Raw genomic sequence first — 16,031 nt, 5'->3', positions numbered from 1 at the left:
CAGTGGCGATGGAACAGTCTTGAATATTCTTCACGTAGCTGCAAAACTCAGTTTGCAGCCACAGTAGTCGGCCATCGTCTTCCTCGGAGATGAGCATTTTGCAGTCACTTCCCTTGTATGTTGTGTCATGAATGTCGAACCATTTCTTCATCACTTTCATGAACTTAATCGTAGTGGTTGCGTCCTTGAAAGCAAAGAGAATGGAACTGACTCGCGAGTTCTGCTGGAGGTGCTCCAGAGCCGCGGTGACTTGGGGCGAAAACACCTGCACGGCGCGCAGCATGTTCATTTTCTCAAGGTTCGACGGATAAACGTGCTTTCGTGTTAGGTTTCTGGCCAACTTTACTGTCCTTTCCTTCTGGTGCTAATGCAGTTTCTGCACAAATGCACCGCTGATGACGCCAGTGCTGTCTGTGAGCTCCCGATCCAAAAATTGGCTGCGGACATTTTTGAAAACATGGCAAGGATCGAAGCTCAAAAAAATTACTCTTTCATCGTCCTGAGGATGCTTCACTATAGTTGACAACGAACCGTTCCCCATGTGCTTGAACATCGTTCTGTTGGCTGAGTAGTTATCCGTAAAGATACGAATTACTACAAAGCCGCATTCCTCAGCTGCAGAGATGACGTCCTTCGTCCACGCATACAAGTCTCTCCCGCTGAGTTGCTTTGTAAACTAATATGAACATGGTATCTTGTACGAGCTGACCACTCCGTGGAGCACGAAACATAGCACTCGGTTGGCAAGCGTTTCGTTCTTGGTACGTGGCGCACCGTTTCCTGGCTTGTCTCTGATCCCAAAAAACACGTCGTACTTCCGATCATATACGCACTTTGGCTTTATTGCTGCTTCATCGATTATTAATGACGCCATGTGCTGTTTGTGGCTGAGAAGGGAAGCCTCCTGAATTAACCTTCCTTTCATGGCGTTACTCATTCCAGAAGAAGTTGAGCTGGGACCAACGTAGCTCTGAAGTGTGCACTTATGTGGCAGTGTCAGCAGAGTAGTACGCGCATGATCATAACCTTTCGGCGAAAGAAATCGCCATATGACGCACTCTCTGATTACTTCTTCGGGATAAGACTGGAATTTATTCTGATATCCGTCGATTTGGTGAAGCAGGAAGACGGCCTTTTTCTCCCCCTTTTCAGCGCCTGAAGCAATATTTTTAAGAGATGAGTAGCGCTTGTCGTCGCGATATGTGGATACCACCTTCCTTTCTGCTTCTAGTTGCTGCTGCACTTTTGAGACCTTGGAGCGATAGTACGCTACCTGTGAACGAAGCCTCGCTGTCAATAAAATGTATCGGCTAGCTCGCTGCGCTTCGTTATTTGTTGTTTGCATGCATATAGTAGCCATCTGCTTGGTTTCACCTTCCTGCGACTCTAACAATATATTCTCGCAATCTTCCGGCTCTGCCTTTCGTTTTGCTGGCTTCCTGGAAGGAGCAGTGTCTCTGACGTTTAGGGTCCTGCGTGCTTTCTTCGCACTGGGTGCTAGGTAAGAAGGATACCCTTCAAATACGGTTGGAACCACACCGGGAACCAGTTTTCTTATTTTAGAATCACTTACGTAGTCACTCGTCAAGAAATGCTTGCTGCATACTGTAGTCGAGGGTGATTTGTCATTAATGACGAGATTTTCCCGAGAAATGTTTTTTTGCCATTTGGTGCACAGTTCCTGGTCAACTGGAAACTGGTGAAACGACACACCGAGAGTCTTTCCGGACCGCGACTGACAAAACGGCACACAACAGTACACCACAGCCACACTATATATGAGCGAAGCTTCACTTCACAAGCTCGTGACACGAGTATGGGGAAGGTAACCTTATCAGCATGGCGAGCGAAGCATGAGGCAGGCGTATTGATGGCACCAAGTGGCATGCCTTCCATTCACATGTTTAAGCACAGCGACAAAACCAGCACGTGAAGAAATGGGCCCGCGCGCACGGCGACTTGCTGCTCAAAACCGGCTCTGGCGCCCCCGCAGCAAGGGTTAGAGTCACTGGAAAAATCAGAGTACCGCAAAGGTAGGCATTTGACTGGCAACACTGAGCGGCCACCGCCATATACCTTCCAAGCCGACTGCGTCGCAGGAAGGCCGCCGTGTTGGAAGAGCTCGATATTCGGTGACACACCGGGTTGAGTGTTTACTCAAGTGCTTTGTGCACGAAGATAATGGTTGCTAAGAACGAAAATAATGTTATTTTGTGCGAAGTAATGCAGCTGGTGGTTGTTTTGCACGCCGATCGTGTTTACTTCCGGAACTGTGCTACGATTGTGGGCAGCAGCTTAGCGCTGCTATCGGGAGCTTATGCACGCGTTTTTTTCCCCCTTCCGTGGAGCGAGCTACGAAGGAAACATTTCTTTACTTCGAGCCGCAGTGAGGCAAGCTTGTGCTTTTGGGCATGAACATCGTGGACCGCCGTCGGCTTCTGGTGAATGTTTCCAAGCAGGACGAAACTAACACCTGACAGTGTCACAGGTAAGTACGTGCGTTCACTGTATAATTTCACAAGCTAAATAGGATATATTTAATTTAGTTTATAATCGGATACCGCTCGTTCTGGACTCTGCCGGGCGACTTCGTCCGCCGTATACGCACGACACACCGCGACTGCCATGTGCGTCGTGTGCGCACCGGTGTTTGGCCGTGATCGTAAGACGATCTGTGCACAGCAGGCCTAAAAACCAACTTCGGTGGCCATTTTGCGCACTAAATCTAGCGTGATTACAGCAACGTATATGTACAGAAGTACACTGATAATGAGCGAGCGTTTGCTACATTGCGATTTATGAACGCGGCTGTCTAGTGCGTTCATGAGTGGCTACTCTTCCCAACTTATTTACGACTGTTTTCTTATACTGCAAAGATTTGCTGCCTGTGTAAAAAAAAAGGCAGGAACGCCCGCTTGTGACGCAGCACTTTGTTTTTCTAAGTTACATGGGTGATGTATAAAATTCTTGTGGTTTTAGAGCGGTTTATGCAACATGCCCTGCATTTGAATTGTATGTGGCCACATAGTGACAGAGTGAAACTAAAGCTACTGGGTGTTCTGTTGGTTTGTATTTCTTGTTATGGATCAAGCACAACATCATTTGGGTATGCACCGTAGCATTTCAACATAAAACATAAGTATGATGACTTCAGTTCATTGTGTGTACTCGGCTTACAAGCTCAAAATTTGAAGCATGTGTTGTGAATATCACCTGGCCGTCGGTTTCAAGCTCAAAATGCGTATGTATACATGAGCAAAGGATAAGTGGAAAAGAGGAAGTATTATGGGCCTCGTATTGACCATATTTTAAGAATGGACTGCAATGTGTCAGATTCTGAAATCTTGTGTGTAGGTGACCAAAGGAAAATAAATCAAAAGATGAGTTACTTGAATATTATATGCTTGCAGTGTTTGGTAATATTTTCTTGAATGTTATTTGTATAGGTCAGTTTCATTTGTAATAAAGATACAGGTACAAATTACACATTCAATGAAAGCAAGGCAGTAAACAATATGAACGCTTTTTGCGCGGTAAGCGATAGCCACCTTGCATCCATTTATTGATACCAAATATAACATATACATTGCTTTCATTTTGTCGACCGCAAGCCTACAGCTTTAGTCATGAACAAAGTGGAACTTTGGGCTAGTTGGCAGTACTTTTTAGAGAGACTTGCCGAAGAAACAGAGGACGGAGAAAGAAGGATTGGAGAAGTGAAAACACTCAAAGAAGCTTTAATTGCAGAGACATACTCAAGGAGACCAACATGTCGGTGCTCACTGCTGTTGCAGAAAGCCTGTTTCAGAAATTGTGCAGAGAATATAGATGACCCACTGTCCTCAGTGCCACAAAGGAACAGCAGAAAAAAAAATTCAGATTTTGCCCTGCTTTCACCCTATCTCTGTTCTGAAATGGCAGCAGAACAGTTCAACACAGACGTAGTGTTCGTTGGCTCCCACTCCCCTCACAAGTAGTCAAGCCTTTATACACTTTTCAGCTTAATTATGGTGAAGAAACTGGTTTGAAATAGGAAGTATGCCACAAAGCTTGTTGAATGTGCAGCAGCTGTGGTTTGCAAGATAGCTGTAGGTCTGTTTGTATAGGCAGACTGGTCGTTTACTAAACAACTGATCAAGAGAATATGGTGCTTAACTTAATAAAATAATGCTCAATATCTGCATATACACTGTAAACCCTGTAGTTTTTATCTGCTGTACAGAAGCACAGAAGTCTTAGGACAATTAAAAGACAAGTTAGCTAGGGGGATTCTTGAGGCACCTCTCATTGATAGGTTGGGAAGGGACGCATATCAATGATAGATCTGGTGATGATTTTTTTCAAAGAGCACTTAGGTTGCTTAATTCTAGATAATATAGTTTTTTTTGTCATAAGGTGAGTCTTTATTCTTGTTTTTAATTTCGCTACAGGTATGAAGCTTTCACCTTCTTTGCTTTTGATAGTTTTTGCTGTGATACAAATTTTTTCCCGTAATCACAAAGCTTTCACCATTCCTGTTTAAGTGTTGTGGCTAGACACATTGCTTTCCTTAATGGGGTTATCAAATAGAGCTCATCCCTTTCTTCCTTCATCATCCTGTGTTTCTGAGTAAAGCCTCTCCTTCAAATGTGATCATGAAGTAGGCACACCATGCAAACTTCAAAAATGGGTCGACTAAGACACTTTGTCACCTGTAACAAAGTGCACGTAAATGGGTGACAGTGCCTTTTTTCTCTTTATGGCACATAAGCCAAACGTGCTTATGCTGAAGAAACTTGGAAGTGGAGGTACACCTGAAGTAGAAATTAAGAATGGCTTAGTTTTGCTCCTTCCGACTAGCAAACTGCCTGTAACATCCATCATGTACGGAAGATACAAGTTCTGAAGCCTAATGAATTTTATGATTTCTTTTCTCGGATTTATAAAGACAGCTTTAACTAAGCTTCAATGCATGTGTTGCTTGGAACGTATCACGATCTGTAATTACTGTGCTAGCAAACTAGTTTCAGTTGCAGCGCCAATCATCACAATGGCAGTGAGGTAAACCGAATGCCCCTGCTGTTGCGCCCTTGGGTTAAGTGGAGCAATCACTGACTAAAGAATAAAGAGTAGTAATAGTGGAAGCAACTGCATTTCTTTCATACATTAAATTTTGATGGCACTGCAGAGGATGCTTTGCTATCTGTGAAAAGCTTTCAAAAAGCCCATGGGATCAGCAGATACAGTTTGAGCTATGAAATTGTCTGCCTTGTCATAAACAAACTACTCTGCATTACTCTGCAGCTGAATGGCACCGACAGAGACATATTCAGCCAACGGAGGTCCTCATCTGTCACCACTGGGAAGGCACAGCATTACACAAGAAAAGAAACCTCTTACAACTCACAACAGCGGGCGCTGGTGACTGGTGCCAGGACCTTCCCCGCAAGCCTTGTTTCTTAGAAAATATGCCGGTGAGCCAGTTCCTCTTCATCCGCATGTTCCAAGCAAACACTCATTCCAAAAGTATACATCACTGACCTCACCTCCAGAAGCAAACAAGTTTGCTTCACCTACGGAACACACTGGAGGCTAACACCACTAGTGTAAATAAACAAAGTAGAAGCACTGCAAACAGCACACGCAAGACTAGAAACACATATCACCCCTGCAGTCATCTTGAACAGCAAGTGGAGTTTGCTTTACAACATAACAATAACAACTACCTAGTACTGAAAACACAATTTAAAAGTACCAACTCTCAAACAGCAACACCCTTGGTGCATACGAACAAAAATAAAATTTTGTACATATGACAATGAAACTGCAAGAGCATGAACACCAGAAAACACCGATTGCACAGTACCTCCTCAAAACCACAGCAAAGTCTGATTTCATCCTTCTGCAGAATACAGAAAATAGTTTTTGAAGCTACAAAGCCTTACATACAAGCCATAATAAGCAGAGTGAGCCAGTACTCTCATCCTAAGCACGGACCAGAACAGCTTCTCAAATACACTTAACATTTTGCCAAGATGACAGTATATAAAGCATCATCTACCACACAAATATGAATGTGTGCTTACAACCCACCTAAACAATGCAATCCAAGAACATTTCAAATGCATCAAACTGCTTGAATAAATTTTAAAAATTCTATGCTATGCGTACAGCTTCTATACAAAAAAAAAATAACAGCAACAATGAACAGCACTAACTGGGTTCAGCTCACAAAACTCCTGCAGGCATTTTTTCCCACATAGTGCAGCAAATTAAGCATTAGTGGAATGGCTAACAAAGACTAGACACAGAGGCACAGTCATTCAATATCTGTGCCTTCCGACTCCCTTAACAAAGACTTGGTCAGGTTTAAAAAAAAAACCAGAACCAGCTTGCAGTGACGAGCCACGAGTCAGAAATAAATAAATAAATATTGCAAACTGGAATAATTTCTTCTTTGCCTGACCCTGGAGGCTGAACTCAGCATGGAACATCATATGTGACCAAATTCAAAACACATTTCACACCAAACACACATGGCCATTGTTGTTAGAGGACTATAAACACCTAACTTTATTGCGTGTTTTCTTCTGTCAAACGATGCGTTAGACATTAGAATACATGGGTTAGTGGGTGGTATTTGCCTACAACTGCTAATAATTTATAATTGAATTTCTTCTGTCATGTTGTTTTGGTTTCATTGACCAATTACGCCTGTCATTTCAAGTTAATGTTTTGGTCACGTGATCCATTAAAAATTAATATAATCGCTGATATGTAGTTTCAATTCACTACAACATTTAATCCAGCCTCTTTCAAGACCTGCAATGACAAAAAATGACCTGTCAGGAATTATATCAGTTTTTCTAGTGGATCAAGTGACCATCAACTTGACGTCACAGACGTCGTTTGGTGAAACTGGAACAGCATCAAGAAGAAATTCAATTATAAATTATTTAGCATTTGTACACGAATACCACAGGCTGCTCCATGTATACGAATGTCTAACGCATCGTTTGAAACAAGAAAACACGCAAGCAAAGATGTGGTGTCTATAGACCTTTAAGGGTACTAAAGACAGTGACAAGCCCATATTACAAAAACACGTCATCCTTTTCAGCCTGAGACATACAAAACGTAGAATAATGGTACCCCGCTGTCGATTCTTAGCACAGTGCAACAACGTACTGATATGGACACAGAATTTATGCTTGAAGAGCTAGACCATTCTGAAAGTTACAGCTCACTTTACAGTTGAAACAGCTGCACGCATGCCAAAACTTTTTGATCCGCACTTAGAGTTCTGTGCTGCTTTCCTTTGCAGCATTTCATTTTTTGCACGCAGTGCAAAGCGCAGCCTACACAACAAAAATTCACGCACAATTTTGTCTGCAACATTGTGACATACAGGAAAAACAGTGAACGTGGTCTCCACGGCTGCAATGAGGGTTCTGACTTGATCAATGTTGGCTTTTCCCGTGACAAGAGACTCTTCATTCCCCCTGAAGTATGTCTCCACACACTCTATGAGGTGCATAACATTTTCAGATGGTGTGCAAAGAGATTGCTTGTCTGGAATGTAGTTCTTGAGTGCCAAAAACCTGTTTTCATTCTTTGCCGGCTGAGCCAAAAAAGCTGTGCAGCTCTCACAGAGCTTGTGCTTTTTCATAATGTTGCGTGCTACATAACCAGCGACATACTCTAGAGACTGCTGTTCTTCAGGCTCAAGGTCTCCTACTTCCTCTGGCATATTTATATTCCCTAGTTCTTCAGCCAAGTCAGGTCGGGAGGAAAGAAAATCTGTTAGCTGAACAGAGTCATCAATGTCGTAAGAGCCATGCCTGCTTGGCTTGAAAAATTGTGCCAGGACAATGACTCTCAAAGTATACTTGAATTCCCGTGCCCTGGGCACGGGCGACTTAACTCTTATCGTGCTAATTAGGTTCTCGAGTGCGTCTTGGCAGAGGCGACTCAATAGCAGAAATTTCAAATTCTTGCTTTGCACATACAGTTCACGTAAGTTCAGTGCAGTTGTAGTTGTTATTATTATGCCGGCCTGGATAGGCTTCCATGTTGCATTCGTCTTTGCTTTGTCAATGATGCGGAGGTTCCTGAAGACCTCCATGAAGTCATTCAGGAAGGTCACAGCTTCCTTTCCCTTTTCAGAGCAGAGGTCACTCAACGCCATAGTTGCGTTCGAGATGTCATGAGGGAAAACCACTTGAACACCTGGTCCACAAACCATGCTGTCGTTAGGGCCTCTTCGTCTATTTTGCCCTGCTCGACCAGAAGCTGTAGGGCAGATGCTACTGCATGGTTAAATACAGCATATGCTGTGCCTACATTCATTTTTTCATAATGACTTGGATTTAAATGTTTTAACTTCAGGCGTGGAGCAAGCTTCAGGCTATGCTTCTCGTCAATCTTGCATAGCTGCTCTAGGTACTTGATGGAGACCTGCAGAAGAAGCAAATGATCATTGTCGATTTACATGTGTAGGCTAATGTAGCATTTTGTATGTTTGCAGGTGCTTGCCTCTCATGTAATGCCCTCACAAAGGGACTCTTGAGTTATCTGAATAAATAAATAAAACTGTAAAACCATATTTGTATTTATTTGAGCTGAATCCTATACATGCATCACACTGAAGTATGCATCACACTTCATTGCAGATGCAAAAGTCGCAACATTTTTCAAATAATTAAAATCCATTGTGCACGCTGTGTGGTGAACAGCAATAAAAGACGGTGTGAGACTTATACAGCAACTAATCCTCATTGGATGGCAACTTGTTCTTCCGCACCGTGTCGTCGTCTAGAAGGTTTTTTTGTTGCCGAACCTGGTGCCCGCGCAAGTTCTTCAGCATGTGGGGTGCGTCCGCAAGGAAATGGAGGCTTCGGTTGTTTCCACATGGATGGGGGCAGGTGGTCCTTGGACTACCATACTTAGTGGCCATGATTCCACGCAGCCTCCAGATGGCTTGATTTCCTCCACCCATATCTGACGTAATGCAGTCCACCGATAGGCCGATGCTTTCACAGCGCCTGATGATTTCAAATAGCAAGTCCAGTACTTTGGCTGCATCAAAGGATTCAGCTGAAATGAAAATAAAATGCTGAAACCTTTCGTTTATTTTTTGCACATTTTACTCATAGGGATATGCATACTGATGCTGCATTTATTGCATTATGCTGCTATTAGTAGTGCCTCTCACCCGCTCCACACTTGGCTGGCACACAGGCAACATGGCAGGGCACAAGGCCAAGTCGATAACCACTTTCTTGAAGCCTTGCTTCATTTTTTCATGCTATCTTCGTTCACTCATCAGCCGCTTAGGAGGTTTAGCAAGCAAGTAAACTAAGTACCAGCGATGACATGTCACCAGTAGTCGTGCCAAGGATGCTGCTTTAGTTGTGCGAGACATCACTTCGTATACCTATGTAACAGTCTATAGGGTACGGACAACTCATTTCGGCTTTATTTTGTGGGTTGTCATTGCCTGCGACACTAGGTGGTCTTAACCAACATCAACTGCACTTTCTGTAAACCTGCCCTGTGCATTAACTCGCTACCATCCAAGAAAAAGTAGGCAGTTCAGTAAAGATTCTAGGAGGAACGTTGCCACTCCATGTTACACATCACCGGCATGCAACTCTTTAGGAATTGGCCAAACAGTCCCTGCAGTTATGCACATATGAAAAGTGAAAACATTGTGTTGTTCCCAACTTTACATGAAAATTCACTTAACACTTTAACTTCCAACTGCTACTTACCTGTGAAATGATACGCGACAGTCTGCTTCCATTTTGATGCAATTCCACCAAGCATGAAAACCAATGCATGTGTGGCCAGTACAGGTTCTGCACTTGGGTCCGAGGAAGGAAGAGTGGGGCGGCCTGAAGAATATTTCAAGAATGCTTATTTGGGGCATAGCAGTGCAGAGCTGTCCAGCATACATTATAAAGTAAGCATGCAGTGTGTTTTATTAGCACAGGAAAGCACCAAAAATAGAATCAAAACAAATATTGCTGAGTTGGGTTTAGTAGCACATAAGCATCTAAGCCTGTCATGCAGCAAGCTTAAGCAAATTAAGTTGGACACCACTTTGATAGCTTTGTTTATCAGGTATAACAGGTTTCATTTAAAACTACACAAATATAAGGTATTCCAGGGATGCTTGAACGGCTTTCTGTGTGTACCTATACACACACATTTAGTCATTAACCCTTAGATATTGAAATTAGTGCAGTAAAAAAATTAATTGCATTTCATTTTTGTTTCCACACTGCTAAATTAAGTACCACATGCCAGTGCTCATTACTGCATTGGTTTTAGCTGCAAGAGAACTACACTGCCTGATATGTAAACAACAGGCCGCATTTGTTTTTGATGAAGCCTTACCTATGACGGAGCGTGTTGTAATATCATAGTCCAAACCAGGTGTCAGTTGGATTTCGTCCAGCATTAGAACCGCATAACGCTCTTCATTGTGGAATGTTGCCACTTTTGATGCCAAAGCTGGAAACACTTCTTCAAGAATACCTAGAATGGCAAGAAAAGAGCCTTTTATTATGTTTGATAGCTTTAACATTAGTTCAAGGGTATTGTAGAGAGCATAATTACAGTGTATCTTTGCTGAAAAACATGCATGCTGGAATGATCACTGCTAGTTTTCTTTGAAATTCAAAATTACAAGCTTCAGCCCAGTGTTTCAAACAACCTCCCTTGTCACTATCAGAGCATTTATAAAATCTTTTCTAAAAAGATGAGTGCGAGCCTTCTGCTGCCGCCTAATATTTGTAGCTGTACTTGCTATGTGATCATCGGTGAAGTCAATAGCTAGTCCTGAGTTGCACCTGCAATTTGGAAAATGTTATTATAGAGCTGCAAACATTGCTGCATACCTGGGGTAAACTTGATGTCTTCAATATGCTTCTGAAGTGTGCGTTCAGCAGGGAGCGGCCAGCCATTACCTCTCAGGTACTCATAACCTCTTCCCCCACAGGCAAGTCTGACCTTCAGAGACTCCTGAATTGTCTTCTGAGTCCATGATGACCCTCTCATTGTTCCCCTTTGCAGGACACGGAGCTGGTCTTCTGCAAGAAGTCCATTAAAAGAACTTCTCAGGGCGTCACACTCCATTTCCGCCCTTGCACGCTTTCTTCTTTCCAAGTTAAGTTGGCGTTTCAGTACGTCAACTTCACTGAACATGTTGGGAGGTGCATCCTCTTGAATATCAGAGGTTATGGGCACTTCTGTTGCCACATCAGCAGATTAATCATGATCATGTGGCTCTTTTGAAGACTTTAGTCCATCTGCTATGCTGTCAGCAGCTGCAAAAGTTTTCATAGCAATTTTTTGGTTTCCAACACTTTTTGTACCAACATATCCAACTGGATTACTTGTAGTGCTACACTTAAAAGGGCAGTGTTAATGAAATAATTGATGTTCCTCTGTTTGGTCACCGTATCAAGCCATGATTCAGATCGTAAAAAAGTTAGAAGATCAATACCAGTTACATTCAAGTACGAAATTGTCCATTTTGCATTACATGTGGCTACATGATAACTGACCGACAAAGCACTGCTGCAGTGTATGTATGAAAAACACATTTTGATTAGGGAGAAAATTACCTATTAGCAAGTTTTCCTCTTCAGGTTCAGCCTGTTCTTCAGCCAAGTTGTTTGCTGGTGAATTAGGAAGGCGGGCGAATGGTGGCTTTCTGATTTTTTTTGGCACACGGTGAGAAAAAATACTTGGCACAGCTTTGTGCTTTAGCCTCTTCTTCCCATCCACTCTAGCCTTCTCAAAGTCTTCTGCACAAAAGTGGTCCTGCAAATGTTGTATGGTTAGAAGTGTGATGCTGGTCACCCAAACGCTGGGCTGCCCAAGGAGCTGGGGCTCCCAGGGCTTTTTGAATGAAGCTTTGTTTCAGACATGTGAAACAAGAAAAACATGGAAGATAGCTGCAATAACAAGTTTAAAGACCAACTCAAGAGACAAAGAATACGTTAAAAAGGTTTAGAAGTTTACGCAACTAAAATAGCTCATTTGGGTGCAAACGCGCACGTGGCCGCAAACACGCAGCTTTAAGGATTGCTAACATTTAACTCATTTCTATTTTTCTACCCATGCCAACACAACTGCACAGAAAGCGGCCGTTATGCGGACGCATGACATGCACTGACGATGTTTTTATTGACTGTGATCGTCACGGTCTGCGAAAAACAATTAGGTGCCATGGATCGAGTGACTCGAGGCGAGAGCGCGCTCACGTGCGCGGAGAAATCATGCGAGTACGTGGTGCACGTGAGGACGCGGAATTCTCGCGTGGCAAGTGGACTCTAGACAAGTGTTCCTTCGCGTGCCACGAGCGCGGAATAATCGCGTGCGATGAGCAACAAACGCGAGCACGTGTACCCGCGTCAAGAGTGCGAGGCGCTAACGATCCCTGCAATGAACTCCTATTTTCGTAGCATCGCTAACACCGCGTGCACTTCGCTTAAATATCTTCTAAAACAGTGCCGAAAAGCACAAACAAGGTGTACTTACCTCGCACACGCGGGTGTTTTTCGTAGGCTTGAAGTTCTCCCGGCCGATTCTGTGTAGCCACGCAGAACGACGCTCTCGGTCATTTTTCCCGGTCGGAATCGAGAAAAACGTCTTTCCAGACTCGGTTCGGTTGCTGCATCCGAAGGCGCAGCAGCCAGGCATGATTCCTTGAAGTCAAACACGAGTGCGACAATCAGAAAACAAGAATCGTAGGGGACCTGCGATGTCTGCGCTCTAACTGAGCCGGCCCGCCCGGCGCTTGGAAGGTATATGGCAGCCCAAGGTCACGTGGTACGGTTGGGCCAATGAACGCGTCGGCGGCGAGGGGCAAACGAATGCGGTACTCTGAAGTTTTTCCAGTGAGTCTAGCAAGGGTTGGCTCGCTGCGCGCTCTCACTGAGATCAGCGGTGGGGCAGCGCAGAACAAAATGCATTGTTCCCTTGTCACTTACTCAGGCCGTAAGGAGAGAGCGAAAGCGCGCGTCAAGACCGGCCCTGGTGCTTAGCAGTTATGCCAGCAGTGCGAAAACATCAGCCGTGATCCTCTGGCAAAAAAAAAATGTCGGAAAAGAGGCCTCCTGCTTCGCTCGCCGCTCAAACTTTCACTTCTCGTAGAGAAACATGTTGGCGAGAGCGAATTGTGCATAAATGTAAGGAATTCATAATCTCCTCTGAGCACAAACTATTGCCGAATTTGTTCAGTTTACATCTTAGAAGGCACACGGGAACTTTGTACACAGTCTTGAGCACATGTCCACTGCTGGAAAGATCATGAAAGTGAGGCTATCGGTATGACATGCACCACGAAATCATTGAAATTTGGTTGCTGTCGCCGGTCCTAAGTCTCAAAAAATGTCTCCAAGATTCACTGACTCGCGAATACTTTTAGAACGTGCCATTCTTTGGAATGCATCCTTTTGCGTCGGTCAAGTGCTTGCAAGATATTAAAGGGCCCGGGCTGGGTATCTGTTGCCGAAGCAGCAGCCGTGGTTGTCGCTTTGGCGAACATGGTTGCAGCGACGCGCGTCATTTCACAGCGAAAGCGGTTCCTAGGACATTATAGCACCGAAATGCGCCTCGCCTGAATTGGTTTAGTGTACCAGTGGCGTTAAATGACGATGGAAAAATTGCCCGAGCCGTCAGAGAAATCAAAATAATATTGCTTAAAGCGGAAAAAGTAGACTCGAATCGGGAAGAATCGGAATATGAATAAAAGAAAAACAACAAGTACGAAGCAAATAAAACAGGCAATTTAATTTACTAGGCAAGGTGGAACTCGCCCTCCCCCCCCCCCCCCCCCCCCCCTCGGTTCAAAGCGGGCGTCAATAAGACCTATCCATAGCAGATTTCACTAACGACCCTCTAGGGACATTAACGCAGTCCTAAGCTGGCAGGGCTTCATCTTTCGTTATGGAGTGTCTGCCAAAGGTGCCATATTTGAAAGCATCGCACATGGCTCTCAGTATTTAGCTTCAAGCCGCGATTCACGCGAGGAAAGGAATTAATTTCCCTTGCTTGGTAATGAACATGAACCGACTCTTTCAAAGTGGCCATGACATCAAGACTTTGCAATACGTACGACAAGTGTTGTGTTCCTGGGAGATTCAATGCTGATAATAGCGCTAAAAATCGCATCAATTAGGAGAGAGACGCTCACGCAGTAAACAGAGAGCTCCAAGGTCCGACCTGCAGCTGCTTGGCTGCACACGGGTACGTTTAGCCTGCAAACGCTCCCACTTCCTGGCCCCCGTCCGACCACGAAAAGATAAGCAAGTGACCCCTTTAAAAGAGGTCGAATCAGAGGACCTTGCTTTGCCAGTGCCATGCGTTCACTGGGGCAGAGGTAGATGGGAAAGATATGCGTCTGTGGAAAACGACAACGTACGACCGTGGAACAGTATGGAACACGCGAGATCTCCGTGGCTGTGCTCTGGTGTCTTCAAGGCCGCTCACCATCACTAAACTCAGTAAACCTCGGCAACGGTGCCACACTATGCACCTCGAAATCGGCATCTGAACAGCCATTCTTGCAAACCCCACCGTATTGCCTGAAACCGTCTCTGTGGATTGAAAAAAGACCTTGCCACTATAATTACATCATTTTTTTTCACTAAGAAGTAAATACTGTCCTGCGATAAAAATTAGCATGTCACCAAAACTGCAAAGTGTTGTGATTCATTGAAATTAAGTTAAAATAATTACACGCAGTTTGATTTTTCGAAATAAGAGCAAGCTGACGATGGTCAATAATTTCGGGACTGGAAGAAGACTGCAAACGTTGGTTGCACTTGTTTTCTTATTGTTCATTTTTTGATTATGAGCAATCTAAAAGTGTGGCATTTAGACAGAGAGAAGAGACACGTGAACACAGGCCTACTCACGACCAAGAGTGCCTCTTCATGGGTGGAGTCGCTGTCGTCAGCCATCAAACAACGTCACTCCGGATGCCCAGACAAACATCAACCTCTCTTTCTCGTAGTCATCGAGGAGAAAAACTCTCTTTTTCCCGCTAAGAAAGAAACTTGCGTTAAAAAAAAAAGAAATTGATCAGACCGCTAAGTTCGTAATAAATTTTAAGCGGAAATCAATGTGCGCACTCGTGTACACCAAGGAAATTAGAAAGTCTATGCATTCAGTTGTTCTGCATTTTTTTACATAAATAGACCAGTTTAATAGACTGAAAAATTTATGCATTATTTCTTCCATCTACCTCTGCCCTAATATTTTGCTTACTCCTCAGGTTATAACTCGAGCGGAAGGAATGCTCTAACAATAACCCCTTTTAGCACGCGGAATAACTGAATTCATAACCATCATCATCAGCCTGACTGCATCCACTGCAGGGCAAAGGCCTCTCCCATGTCTCTCCAATTAACCCTGTCCTTTGCCAGCTGCACCCACCCTATGCCTCAAACCTCCTAATCTCATTCGTCCACCTAACCATAAGCATACAGTGACCACAACAAGCTCAGCCAGGAAAATGTACCTTTCGCTACGTATATCCTGGCATAACCAAGCTAAGCCAGTGCCCCCTGGTACCCTTGCCTCCTCTTGGTGTCCACTCGGTTACTTTAAGCATTTGCGGTTACCTTGCCTTCGCATTGCATGCCCTGCCCAAGCCCATTTCTTCCTCTCGATTTCGACTAGGATGTCATCAACCCGCGTCTGTTCCCTCACCCACTCTGCCCGCTTCCGGTCTCTTAACGTTACACCTATCAATTTTCTTTCCATGGCTCGCTGCGTTGTCCATAACTTAAGCTCAACCCTTTTCGTTAACCTCCACGTTTCTGCCCCGTAGGTGAGTACCGGTAAGATTAAGCTGTTTTACACTTTTCTCTTAAGGGAAATTGGTAAACTGCCACTCATGATCTGCGAGAATTTGCCATATGCGCTTCACCCCCTTCTTATCCTCCTAGTTATTTCCCTGTCATGATCCGGATCAGCTGTCACTGCCTGCCCTAAGTAGACCTCTACCACTTCCGACACCTCGCTGCCAATTG

The sequence above is a fragment of the Amblyomma americanum genome, chromosome 2 (genome assembly GCF_052857255.1).
Source record: "Amblyomma americanum isolate KBUSLIRL-KWMA chromosome 2, ASM5285725v1, whole genome shotgun sequence".
Classification (NCBI taxonomy): domain Eukaryota; kingdom Metazoa; phylum Arthropoda; class Arachnida; order Ixodida; family Ixodidae; genus Amblyomma; species Amblyomma americanum.
The sequence above is the reverse complement of the archived record's forward strand: the minus strand, read 5'-3'. Positions refer to the sequence as shown.